Source organism: Rhineura floridana, chromosome 20 (assembly GCF_030035675.1).
Source record: "Rhineura floridana isolate rRhiFlo1 chromosome 20, rRhiFlo1.hap2, whole genome shotgun sequence".
Taxonomy (NCBI): Eukaryota; Metazoa; Chordata; class Lepidosauria; order Squamata; family Rhineuridae; genus Rhineura; species Rhineura floridana.
The window spans coordinates 15,044,174-15,058,359 of NC_084499.1; the positions used below are offsets into that span (position 1 = coordinate 15,044,174).

General features: G+C 48.5%; 1 protein-coding gene and 1 non-coding gene across 4 annotated transcripts in view; one reads left to right on the top strand and one right to left on the bottom strand.

Moving 5' to 3' along the window:
* The window catches only part of LMX1B (LIM homeobox transcription factor 1 beta), a 214,246-nt gene that overhangs the window by 137,774 nt on the left and 62,286 nt on the right, over positions 1-14,186 (bottom strand). The gene's annotated exons all lie outside the window — the stretch shown is intronic.
* LOC133374062 (5S ribosomal RNA) lies at positions 7,742-7,860 on the top strand. The gene has a single exon (XR_009759815.1). It is a non-coding gene; the product is annotated as a 5S ribosomal RNA (ribosomal RNA).

The window sequence follows — 14,186 nt, forward strand, 5'->3', positions numbered from 1 at the left end:
CTTACAGAGTCAGCTCAATGGCCCATCAGGCTCAATATTGTCTTCTGACTGGCAGAGGCTCTCTGAGGTTTCAGAGAGGGCTCTTTCCTTGCTCAGCTTGGAGATGCTGGGGACTGAACCTACCTGAAACCCCGAAGAGCCGCTGCCGGTCAGTGTTGATGGTACTAGGCTAGATGAGCCAACTGTCTGACTCATCATAACACAGCTACCTAGCGAACCTGAATACTTCTGCATGCAAAGTAGGGGCTACGGCTCTTGCATGAACAGAATGTCTGAACAGGGCAAATATTTTGCAAAACAAACAAGCAAACAAACAGTAAAATAATATTTTATAGAGTAAAGCAAGCCCATATTCTGTTTAGTTAAAAACCTTCACCCATTTGTTCTATTTCAAAAAAAAAAAATTAAAAAAGATTTTCCTATATATTGCATCTTTTAAAAATCCATGCAGCTCCATGATCGCTGTTAATGTCATTAGGGGAGAGAAATTATCAAGAGAAATCAAATTTTCCAATGGCGTCCGGACGCCATTAAAATGCCAAACAATAAACTACCAGCCTGCAAATTAGATCAGTGGGAAAATATCAAACCCGTGGCGGGGGTCTCCAAAATCCATAATTGCATTTAACACCCGGGCCTCCCAGGAGGGCCTCCGCTAAAGATCATCACCGCGTCCTAGATGAGAAAGCTATTGACGGAACAATAAAAATCGACAAGCTAACCAAATAAACACGAGGGCAGGGCTTCATTAAATATTCATCCTGTGAAATTCAAAAAAGGAGGGGGGAGGGGGTGGTTGCAGCTTCCGTCAATGCCTCCCCATTCGAAGACACCCCCCCGCCCCCCGCTGTGGCATTTTGGCTTTCGTCAGTGACAGCAATAACAATGCTTTGCCCCTGAGGCCCCGTTGGCTGTGCAGAGGAGACTAGGCAAGAGAGAAAAGATGGGGAGACGAGAGGTGTGTCGAACTCTCCTCTCCCCCCCCCGATAATTCACATTCGGGGTGCCGAGCAAATGATTAACGTTTTCGGTAGCCGCGGCCCTGGGAAGATCTAACGCTCCAAAGTCTTTAATTAGGTAATTAAAGCCTAATTCCCGGCAAAGTCAACTTCTCTTCCCTTGCCCTCCGACATGCAACCATATTGTGAACACGGTTTGAACATCAGCGCCCCACTGGCAGCCCATCAGGATTGTTTGATTGGCAAGACACAACTAGAAAATGAAGCAGAGAGCGAGAGTTGCAACCAATGGGAGGAGAACTACATACCCCAAATGATCTTCATATTTTTGTTTTTGTTTTTAAATGATATTCCTCGCAGGAAGGAGAGGTCAGGTTTGATCCTAATTAATATTTCCTTGGTAACTCTGTGCTGGTGCCAGTTTACTGTATTTGTTATGGTCCGAGTAAAGAAGAGAGAGTTTACATGTGCTCATGTTTATGATGAAGTGGCTGCCATGCCAAAGTCATGAGGCTCCTGTATTCAATAGCCCTTGCTGGTCAAAAAGCACAGATGTAGGCCTTGCCCACAAACAATCCTCTGTATGGGAGTAGCCTCCAGTTGACAGTAGCAGCTATCAGCTGAGAGCTGCTACAGGCACTCATGGAAAGCTCACTTTCAGACCTCTGAATGAAGCAGAGAGTTTACCCAGCTTCATGATGTAATGGCTGCAATACCAAAGTTATGAGGATCCTGTATACAACAGCCATTGCTGGTCAAAAAGCACAGATGTAGGCCTTGCCCACAAACCAGCCTCTGTATGTGTGAAGCCTCCAGTTGATAGTAGCAGCTGTCAGTTCTGAGAGCTGCTACAGCCGCTCATGGAAAGCTCCCTTTCAAACCTCTGAATAAAGTAGGGTTTACACAGTCTCGTGATGCAATGGCTGCAATACCAAAATCATGAGGCTGCTGTATAAAACAGCCATTGCTGGTTGAAAAGCACAGACATAGGCCTTCGCCACAAACAAGCCTCTGTACGGGAGAAGCCTCTGGTTGACAGTAGCAGCTATCAGTTCCGAGACCTGCTATAGCCACTCATATCTGTAGGGATGAGGATGCTGTAACTCTCCAGATAATCCAGCCCCTCCCTGCCCCCCCCAAGTCCCCACTGGTTTTGGTAGCAGTAGCAAAAGGAAAAAAGAATAAAGTAGTCACAGCTATGTGGTGGGCAGAGAAGGTGGAATCTGTCTCTGGTCATCAGAGGGATCATTTGACGAGGGGAGATGAGGCAAAAACTCCCCTCTCCTCAGCTGATGTGCATGGATGAGCTGAAGAGGAGGACTGTGTGCTCTATATGTACGTTGCATGCCTCTGTGCTGCTTGTGTACATCTGGTCATACTCACTTTGGCCATACCCACTGTAGCACATGGCTCCCAGGTGGTTGGCCAAAGGTGAATATGGCCCTCGGCTCAAAATGGTTACCCCCCCCTGACCAAATTCTGTGGCTTGGGGCAACCCACTGATCCGCTTACTTCAACACACCAAATAGAGAGTGGGACAGTGACCCACTGAAGGAAAGCACTCCAGATGGCTCAGGGCTGCAAGTCGAGGACTTGGCTTGTTGAAAGACCTGATGCTCTGTTCAAACTCCAGAGCCCAGACACCATCATGTCTTTATCCAGGGATTCCACATCCCTTCTGGATGGGGACCTTCGCACAAATCAGGAGGGGAAGGCCAGCATGTGAGCTGTCCTGTGCAAGTGGCAACAATCAGCTGATCACCAGAGCTTGGGTACTCTGTGCACAGAGCCACGCAGGCCCCGACAATCAGCTGATGGATCTGCCGTCTCCCGTCTTCAACCACAAAGCTGCAGAAATGTGGTACACCACCTGAATGAAGCTCCTGGACCGCTGGCGGCTCATGGATGACAGTTTGGGAACCCCTGTTCTGAATAAAGTAAGGGGGAAGATGTGAGGACCGCTTTTGCCATATGGACTCCAGAGCAGAAACGGATGCCTCCGTGCAATAGGACGCAATTTCCTCAGACAACTACCGCTCAGCCCCACCTCCCCAAAAGAGACAGTCCCGTTCTGGGTTGGACTAGACGCCAAGCCAACTGGGGCTTGATCCAAACTTGAGGAAGGGCCATAGCTCGGTGGTAAAGCGTTCTGTGCAGAAGGTTTAACCCCTGGCACCTCCAAGAAGGACTGGGAGATTCTCCAGCCTGAAGCACTGGGAGAGCTGCTGCCACTCAGTGTAGACAATATCGAGATAGATGGACGAACGGTCTGATTCAGAACAAGGCATCTTCCTATGTTCAATTTAGCCCAGGCGCTTGCTTCTGAGATTTAAGCAGCCACTGATTGCTACTATCTTTGTAAGTATGTTTTATGACCATAAGGACTAGGAACTTAGAGAGAGAGGGGGGTGCATTCTGAGGCTGCCCAGTACTATGCTCTTTCCCCCCCTCCCCTACCTTTATTTGGAAAGGCCCCGAGTTCAGTCCCCAGCATGTCTAGGTTGGACTGCGAAAGACTCCCTGTTTGAAACGCTGAAGAGCCTCTGCGTACACCACTGGTCTTCAGCCTTGGGTCCCCAGATGTTGTCGGGCTACCACTCCCGTGGATCGTCACCTTGTAGTGGTGAGTGGGCTTGCGTGTTCCAATGAACCCTATGAGCGATGCCGTCGGGAGTCCTGTACTCCCAGCAGGGTCACCCGTGGCGGTAAGGTCAAGGGAAAGGAACCAGACAACGAATGATCCAAGAATGTTCTCAATGGCAGAACAGGCGGAGGGTAATAAGGTGTATGTTACGACTGTGAAGGCGGATGAAGGCTGCAGCAGATAACGGACTTCCAATCGTCGTGGCACTCCGTGCCATTGGATCAAAGCCTTTCTCTGTCAGGATTGTGTTGATGGTTGTGCGCCGATCTCCCCACATAAAACAAATTCACGCACAGGCGTCTCCCAACCAAATTATCTTGGAAGGCAATCTTACTCGGCCACGAGTGATCATCAGTGAGTGAGTGACCACTCCCATCGACCCTGGCCAGCTTAGCCAATGGCCAAGGATGACGGGAGTTTCAGTTCAAAACCATTGGTCCAATTCAGAATAAAGCAGCGCCTGGAGTTTCTGACTTTGGGGAGGGGCCAGAGCTCTGCGGTAGAGCTTCTGCCTTGCATGCACGAGGTCCCAGGTTCAATCCGCCCTGGGCTCCTGCTGGATGGAAGGGCGGGATATAAAGCAAACAATAAATAAATAAAATAAACACAATCCCCAGCATCTCCAGGTAGGGCTAGAAGAAAACCCCCATCCGAAATCCTGGAGAGCCGCTGCCAGTCAGTGCAGGCAATACTGAGCTAACACAACCCTGACTCAGTATAAGGCAGTGTCCTACGTTCCGACATCTGAAGCAGTCTGTCTGCCCTCTTCTCCTTTTTCTTTGTAGGGTGCGGGTTTACACCCACCCACCCACCCAGTCATACATACATACGCGTATATAGAGGGGGGGAAGGAAGATCTTTATGTAAATGACCGACAACAGCCTTATTGTGCAAGGAATATCAATGGAGTAATTACAGTTACATCGCTCCTGTGCTGCCACCACAGCCGATCCGCCGCGGAGCTGGTGTTAATTTTTCACGCCAGGTCTCTCGGGAAAGATCTGAGCGTGCTCCGAAGAGCAGAGCTAATAATCGGAGCCTCAGAGCCACCGCCGCTGAAATTTGCCCCAAGGTCTTTCTGAGCAGACTGCTAAACACTGCCTGTCTCCCCGGAGAGCGAGGGAAGAGAGATAAAATGATTAAAAACTGCCAGATTGCCTTGGCAATCACTTGCCTTGACTGTCAGCCAAAAGACAAGATAAATCTCGGCGACTCGGTTTTCCCCCCGCTCCGCCCTTCCCGACCTCTCCCCTGTCCCAGCCTCTGAGCCTGCTGCGGGGATGCGGCACAAAGCCCTGGCCTGGGCAGGCATCAGAGCATTCGAGGCTGGCAGGGAAGCTGTTTCGGTAGGCCCAAGAGCCCGGGCTGGGTTTTGGGGCAGTCAGCAATGGAACAGCCAAAAGCTGTTTTCAGGCGATCACAGCGAGAGCGGCGTGCAATCTGTTTTGCAAGCCACGCTTTTGAAGCATTTTTTTTAAAAAAGGAAGGATGCAAATCCCTTCCTGTATTATTATTATTATTATTATTATTGAAATAGTACACATTTCAGACACCAGTGTGGCTACAGTCCTTGGAACACAGGATCCTTCCTTATACCAGGTCAGACCACTGACCCATCTAGCTCCGTACTCTCTACACTGACTGGCAGTGGCTCTCAGGTATTTCAGACAGGGAACATTCCAGCTTCACTCAGAGGTGCCAGGGATCGGGACCTTCTGCGTGCAAGGCAGATACTCTGCTGCAGCAATTCATCTGAAAACAAAACAAGATTCTAGTTCTCATGGTTCAGAACTCACAGACAGAATGAAAGGGGAAGACAGACCATCAGTCTGTCTAGCTCAGTATCGTTTACATGGGCTAGCAACAGCTCTCCAGGGTTTTGGACAGGATTGTCTCCCCACTGTCTGGGATTTTACTTGGGACCTTTGGCCAGAGCTTGGAAAAGTCACTTTTTTGAACTACAACTCCCATCAGCCCAATCCAGTGGCCATGCTGGCTGGGGCTGATGGGAGTTGTAGTTCAAAAATGTAACTTTTCCAAGCGCTACCTTTGGCGTGCAGAACAGATGTTCTACCACTGAGGTTTGGCCCTTCCCTGGTGTTAGGTTTCCCAGCTCTTGGAAGACCCTGGTTCATCCTGAGCAGGGCCTGGAATGGAGCTCTCTGGGCCAGTGGATGGAGCTCCCGGCAAGTATAGTGTGGAGGCAGTGAACGGAGGCCAGCAATTTATGATTGGGGTGGTGGTGGAAGCCAACATGAAAGCTGTACCTTAAGGCGGTGCTTCCCAAACATTTTCCCCCACAGACCACTTGAACATTGCTGAGGGTCTTGGCGGACTGCTGAAGGGTTTTCCTGCCTGTTGTAGCCATTGCAATGCGCTGTGCCAGACGCTATGTGGGGTTTTTTTGGTGGCATTTTTCATTGCTCCTTTTATTTCTTCTGTCACATTTAACGGCATTACAGAACGCAAATTGCAATACGACGACACACAGTTAAAAGAAATGACAAGAATACAGTTAAAAATCCGCCGTAGACCATCTGGGGAAGCCCGTAGGCCATTGGTGGCCCACTGACCACAGTTTAGGGAGTTGTGCTCTGAGGTGGGGAGCCTTTGTCAGCCTGAGAGCATCGTTCTTTCATGGGCAACCTTCTGCGGGGCCAGGTGCAAGGCCTCCTTCTGGGAGGAAGGGCGGGATATAAATTTAATAAATAAATAAATGGTGGGCAGGGCCAAAGGCAACAAGCAGGCAGACAGATGGTCACAGAGGTGTATTGTCCAAGGTCTCAGGAGGTCTTAGACCCCTTACATTTCTGGGAGCATGGTCCCAGCCGGGTCCCTATGTCTCCAGGTCCCACAAGCCAATCAACATGAAAGGGGAGCATATTAGCCACTGAGAGGAGTCGTCTAACATGCTTCCTTGTCCTTTCTTGTTGATTGGAGCCAATCAGAATGAAAGGAGGAGTCAGCCACTGAGAAGACTCTTCTCTGTAGCTAACACACTCCCCCTGTTGTGCCAATTGGCTCCTGGGGATGTCTGTTGTTGTGGGAGAAGGTGCACAGGGGAAGGACTAAAGAGTGTGGAGATGATGATGAGCAGGAACCAAGGAAGGGGAAGTTGCATGGCGTGATTATCATGGAGGGACCCTGCACTTCTGAATTTACCACTCCACTCCACTGTGTGTGTGTGTGTGTGTATTACGGATAGAAAGATCTAACCATGTCGGTTCTCTCCGCTTGTCATTTTTCCAATCTTAAATTCAGTTTTCCACATTTCTGCAGCAAATCACATTTTTTTTAAAAAAAATCCACACAAACATTCTACAGCATTTTAGTGCAAATTCCTCCTAACAAATACATTCCCGTACGCAGTTTTGATCGATGTAGACATGCTCGCAAGCCATTTCTCATCACATAATGCACCTTTTCACTCGGAGATTCATGTCCACGCACCCTTTCTTCCAACCCATGCATTTTTGCAAACACTGGTCGGTTGGCGAACTGCACTGCAAAATTCGGAAAAGTGCAAATTTCAAAGGACGGCTGTGTTTTCGTTCTCATATTGCTTCAGAAAATTTGATATATTTGGTTTGCAATGCAAACGGAATCAAATTTCTCACCCAACCCTGTCCCTGAGAAACCGAAGGCATGCCGCTTTTTTGGCGGGGGGGGTAGGGGATGAAAGGTGGAGGTGAGGAAACCAGCCTTGCCCCCTTTCTCTTCTAGGAACAGGCTGCAAATCCGAAACAAAGCAAAATAAACCAGCTTGGCCGGTTTCTTCCTCGGCAGTTGGCAATCTGTCTTGGCATTCACCCTCCACTCTCATTATTCCTAGTTCCCTGAACGCTGCCAAGCATTTTTATCCCAGGGATGGGAACGTCTCGTCCTCCAGAAACTAGGGGTGGAAAGATCAGCTGTGGATCAATTCATTTCTCATGTTTCCAATCTTAAACCAGTTCTCTGCATTTCTGCAGGTATTTACTATTTTTTTTGTAAAAAAAGGGGGCCTCCTGAAAATTCTACAGCATTTTAGTGCAAATTTCTCCTAATCAACACATTTTTGCAGGCAGGGATTTTTAGTAGGAGCCAGTATCAGAAAATAGGGACTGTCCCTGTTAAATAAGAACAGTTAAACTATAAGGGCTATGGCAATACTACCCTGAACACACCCAATCTCATCTGATCTCGGAAGCTAAGCAGGGTCAGGCCTGGTTCGTACTTGGATGGGAGACCGCCTGGGAATACCGGGTGCCGTAGGCTTAGAGGAAGGCAATGGTAAACCACCTCTGAATACCTCTTACCATGAAAACCCTATAAATATATACAAAAAAGATTCATAGGGTCGCCATACATCACAACTGACTTGAAGGCATATAAAAGCAACACACTGTAGGGGTGAAAGAATCTGTCAATTTCAGGTCCCCTAATTTATCCTAACAAGCACATTTTTGTACACCGTTTTGACTAACTCACATCTTTTTGCAAGCAATTTCTCCCCAAAGAATGCACTTTTGCATGTCATTTTCATACACACGTACATTTCTGTGCACACTTTCCCTGAACATATGCACATTATGTGGCTGGCGAACTGCATCGCAAAATCTGAACAAGGTGTGAATTTCGAAGGGTGGCTGTGTTTCGGTTCTTGGAAAATGTGAATTTGAGAGATCCGGCTTGAAATGGAAACAGAATCAAATTTCTCGCCCATCCCTAGAAGAAACCCAGACTCTGCTGTCACAGAGCCCACTGACAAGCCAACTTTCAAGGCAGCACATAGTTAAACTATGGGATTTGCTCCCAGAGAAGGCAGTGATGGCCACCAATCCAGAGGGCTTTAAAAGAGGATTAGACAAATATATGGAGGGTAAGGCTATTTAATGGCTACTAGCCATGATGGCCATGTTCTACTTCCATAGAGGCAGGATGTTTGCAAATACCAGTTGCTGGAAACCACGAGGGGGGAAGTGTTCTTGAACTCAGGTCCTGCTTGTGGGCTTCCCATTGAGGCACCTGTTTGGCCGCTGTGAGAACAGGATGCTGGACTAGATGGGCCACTGGCCTAATCCATCAGCTTCTTATGTTCTTATGTGGAGAAAGCGCAGTTTGGATAAAGCCAAAAGATAGAACGCATGGAGCTGCCTTAAACTGGGTCAGAAAACGATTCATCAAGCTGAGTACTGCCTACTGTGGCGGGCAGCAGCAATCCAAACTCTCTGTCAAGATCTTTCCTGGCATCTTCCTTTAACTAGAGATCCCAGGGAATGAATCCAGGACCTTCTGCATACTAAAGCTGGGCTCTCTCTGTTAAGATTCCACGCTGCATTTACAAGGCCTGTTTTGTGAATCTTTCATTTTGCAGAACAACATAAATAGTGTGCTTTTTTTTTTAAGCAGAAACTCTGGTGTTCAACTTCAGAACTTCTCAGCACCCTCTTCAGGAGGAAAAAGGGATCGGAGGCTTGCAACATCAGCCCCTGGGATTGGCAAGGAGTAAGAGGACTCTTGATTGGCCAGGCCTTCCCAGTGGCAGTCTGGGACTCCACACAGCCCAAATGGGCTGAGGCAGCTTGTTCCTTGGGAGGGGGCTGCCACTTCAAATGAATAAGATGGCAAAGGGTTGCTTAATTTTTTTTTAAAAAAAACCATTTAAAACAGGTGTGGCAAAACTATTTCAGCCCAAGGGCCACATTCCATTCTGGGAAACCTTTCGGGAGCCACATGGCAGTGGTGGGTGAGGTTAGTGGCAAATGTGGCTAGAGCAACAAATGTACATTAGTCTAGTTTCTAAATATACTCTAGGGATGGGTGAGAATTTCCATTCAGTTTGCATTTCAAGTAGAATTTATCAAATTGGCACTTTCTGAAATAATATGAGAGCCGAAACACGTCCATCCTTCGAAATTCGCATTTCTTAGAATTTGGGGATGCAGTTTGCCAACTAAACAACATTTACAAAAAATGAATCTATTAGGGGAAAGTGAAATGAGATGATGAGAAATGTGTGCCTTTGTCAAAACTCCCTACAAAAAATGTGCTTATTTGGAGAAATTCGCATTAAAACGGTGGAGAATTTTCATGAGGTTTTTTTTTAAAAAAAATTCTCAGATTGCTGCAGAAATGTAGAGGACTGAATTTAACATTAGACAAGTGAGAAACTGAGAGAAGCGAAACAGAGAGAAGCGAAAAAAGATAGATCTTTCCATCCCTAATATATATACACACACACTTCTCTATCCTCCAACTGGGCAAGCAAAGAAGCACGATCGGAGTTCAAGGGCACATTTTAGCCTGGCAAAAACACTCACGGGGTGTGTGTGCAAAGCAGGGCTGGTGTGGGGTATGGCCTGGGTTCCAAAGACCAGCTAAAGAGGTCTGGAAGGGGCATATTTTGCTGCCGGGCCGGAGGTTCACCACCCATGCTTTACAAGAAGGGGCTCATCATCTCGCATCCGTGTGAGCCTCCTTATTCCTGATCCTTTTGCCTACACGTCCTCGAAGGGCCTTAACTCTGGCGCCGCTCCAGGAAGAATGACTCACTGCTTCGGTTTTGCAACACTTCTTGGAGTGGGTTTCAAAGCACGTTATCCAATGCCTTTCTTCTCGAGAAAACGGGGGCAAAGAGTGCATTTTTAAAGCCCCGACTTTTGAAAGTTTCCAGCTGTTTCGCACTACTCAAAACTGCAGCCGCGAGCAAAGAGACAGGGCGGCTGCCTTCATGCCCTCCTTGTCGAGTGGCTGGAGACTCCTGATTGGCCACCATCATGGGGAAAGGGTGATGGGCTTGATGGACCTTTTGGTCCAATCCAGCAAAGCTCCCTTTTGTGTTCTTAATTCATCAGTGTGAAATACATAAACAGACGTTGATTCATGATGTGCCTGAGGCTTATCCTCATGTAAGAACATCAGAACAGCCTTGCCAGATCAGGCTAATGGCCCATCTAGTCTAGTAGCCTGTCCTCAGAGGGGTCAACACGGAGCACAGTATGGGAAGCCTGCAAGCAGGACCTGAGTGCCATAGCGCTCTCCCGCAGTTTCCAGCAAACGGTATTCAGAAGCATACTGTCTCCGAGAGCGGAGGTAGGACATAGCCATCAGGGCTAGTAGCCATTGATAGCCTTATGCTCATATGTCTAATCCTCTTTGAAAGCCATCCAAGTCGGTTCCCAACTGTGCCTCTTGTGGGAAGGAATTCCATAGCTTAACAATGCGCTGGGTGAAGACGTCCTTTCTTTTCCCTGTCCTGAATCTTCCAACATTCAGCTTCATTGGAGGTCCCAAGTTCTAGCACTATTATGAGAGAGGGAGAAAAAAAATGTTCTCTGGCCACTTTCTCCACACTGTGCATACATTTTATACACTTCCATTATGTCACCTCTTACTCGACTTGGAGTAAGGAAAGATAGCCAAGCCCTGTCTAAATTTGGAGGCCACATTTGACCTCTCTGGTCCCCCAACTGACAGCAGACCACACAAGGGTCCCACCTCCATCTTCTACCATTGAATCATCCAAAGAGCCTCAAAATGTGATGAGAAACATTAAAAATAAAGCAACACTCCCTTCTGTGCTGTCAGGGAGAAGGAAGCCTGCCAAAATGGAACTGAGCCATTTCCCCACTCCCTGCCACCCTCCAGAGTGGAAAAACTTTGACAAATGCTGCATTAATGTACAGTTAGGACCATAGTTCATTGGTAGAACCAGGCATGACTGGGCCCTTGGGCACCAGCCTGCCCTAGGTCTGCTGTGCCGTAGCTGAACACACACACCCCATACAGGTGGCACAGGGCTGATAAGCCTGCCCTCATGCCCCACTTACCTCTTGTGTCGTGTGAATGACGTGCACACGTAGCACACACGCCTGTCAACCAAGATGATGGTGAAGGTGTAAACCCCTTAGGTAAGCCCCCACTGCCATCTTGGATGATGGCAGGCATGTGCGCACAGCACACATGGCATTCACACTGACAGGAGAGGTAGGTGGGGCATGCTTATTGAAATCCACGTTGTCTGTATTGGGGGGGAGCCTGGCAGCACGTTCTCCACTATCTGTGGCAGGGTCAGGCTGCAGGACCTAATGCTGCCGAGGATCATGGAACAGAAGTGGCATCCTTCCACCCTAAGGAAGGGCCCTTCAGGGACCCTTCTGGGCCTCAGGGGCCCTCAGCCAGGGCCCAACCTGGCCACCCTCTGGCACCAGCCCTAGGTAGAGCCTCTGCTTTGCATGCAGACGGTCCTAGATTCAATCCCCGGCATCTCCACATAAGGCTGGGAAAAGCTCATGTCTGAAACCCTGGAAAGGCACTGCCAGTCAGTGTAGACAGTGCTGAACTAGATGGGCAAAATGGTCTCCCGCTACCAAATTCTGGGTTTTTTTTAAAAAAAATGCTCTCACAGATGCATGTGTGCAGCCTGAGCCTGTACAAGAAGTACTGGGAGCGGCCACGGGTTGTCTCCAGTGCTAGTCCTACTCACAGTAGACTCATTGGAAATAATGGACATGCCTAGGTGAATACAGCCCCGTATCTACAGCCACACACACTTGCCAAATGTTGCACTTTTTGTTCGAAAGCCAGCATTCAAATTTCAGAATCAACATTCACCACTGGAATCCAGGAAGTGGTATTCATTAAAAATGCAGGAAGCCGGTTATATCAAAAGACACTCGGCTCTATTACAAGCCTTCCATCCAATCTTGTCAAATACTGACGGCTGGTGCACGTCACGTATCAAGACGCTGCCAAACGTTGATCCCTTCATGCCACATTCTGTCAAATACCGACTGCTGCTGCACAGCCAGCTATCAAGTGTGATGAAAAATTGGCAAAGTCCCATTGAAATCACATTACACTTATTTCCGAGTCGGCACAGGTGGGATCTGGCTGCAAGGCTATTTATCTCTCACACAGTCCCAAGGAAAGCTGGACTAGACAAAGTCACTACCTGGAAATGGGCGGATCTGTCAATTTCACGTTCTCATTTTTCCAGTCTCAAATTCCGTTCTCCAGATTTCCACATCAGCTTGTGATTTTTTTTAAAAAAAGACATGAAAATTCATCAACATTTTAGTGTGAATTTCTCCTAATATACACATTTTGCATGCCATTTTTACTAATAAGCACATTTGCAAATCTATTGTTGTTATTATTATTATTGCCTGACCTTTCCCAATTCTCCAAGTCAAGATCCCCAGCAACGAGTGATTGAGAGGCATGCCACCTCTGATACTGGAGGTAATGAAGCCATAGTGACTAGCAGCCTTTCCAGGCCGGCACCAGGCATGACTGGGTCCTTGGGCACCAGCCTGCCCCGGGTGCGCGGCTCCTGCCTGTTCCACCTACCTCTCTCCTGTCTTTGTGGCTGTGCGTGCTGCGCGCACAGGGCTGCCATCAACCAAGATGGCGGTGGAGGCTTCTCTAAGGGGCTGATGCCCTCGACGCCATCTACATGCATGCCCATGCCTGCCATCAACCAAGATGGCGGTAGGGGCATCAGACCCTTTAAGAAGCTTCCACCGCCATCTTGGTTGATGGCAGCCTTGTGCGGGCAGCAACAAAGACAGGAGAGAGGTAGGTGGAGCGAGCGAATGGGCGGGCAGCCTGGGAGTTCCCTCCCTGCAATCCGCAGCAGGGACCCTGCCGTGGATTGAGGAAGGGGAGTGCTTCTCTGCCACCCTAACAAGGGGCCCATCAGGTGTCCCTCTGGTCCTCAGGGGCCCTCAGCCAGGGCCCGACCTGGTTGCCATTTCGCGCCGGCCCTGTAGCCTTTGACAGCTTCATTCTTCATGAATGAAAGCCATGAAACCCAACCAGGAAGCTAACCTGGAAGAAAGCCTCAGATGATTATCTCAGTGGATGGGCAGAGTTGATCCAGAACAGAGCAGTCAAGCAGGTCCTTAAACAGACAAGGTCCACATTTTGAATATGAATGGATGTTGCTGCTGCTGGCTGTCTATGTAACCAAATTCAGTATTTTGATTAACACTGTTTTTGTCTTATTGTTAAATGTTTGTTTTGGATTGTATGTCATTTCTGCCCTGGGAGAAGAGTCACGGGCAGGGCTTAAATTTAAGCTGCAGCTAAGCCCAGGAACCTCTTTGCAAGGAACAGGAGGATCTCTGGGCATGGAAAGAGTGCATTTGGTCTCACCACTGAGAACACCATAGCTCGCCTAGTCGGATCCTGGGTTGTGAAGGGAAAGGCACTTTGTGGGCCTGTAGCTGGTGGTACACTGGCACCACTTTAGAAAGCCAGCATTGAGGCTAATCAGGGTGTGGTCTCTCAGAGGACTATGCATTCATTTGCCTCTGCATATTCATGGCTTGATCCACAAGGCAGAATCCCATACTGATTTCCCATGCGTGACTGCATCATCGCAGACCGGGCACCACAGACAGAGTTTCCAAACCTCCCCGGTGCTTCAAGCACTCCGCTGGGCCACGGAACCGGTTCGTGCATTCAGAGGCAAGTCAGTCAAGTACGATTAAGCAATGTACGCATGTGGAAACTCCCTGCTCGAGAACTGCAACAGGACTTGAGGCAGATGCGTGGCATGTTTCCTATGGTGAGCTATCCATTTGTGGAAAGCCCAC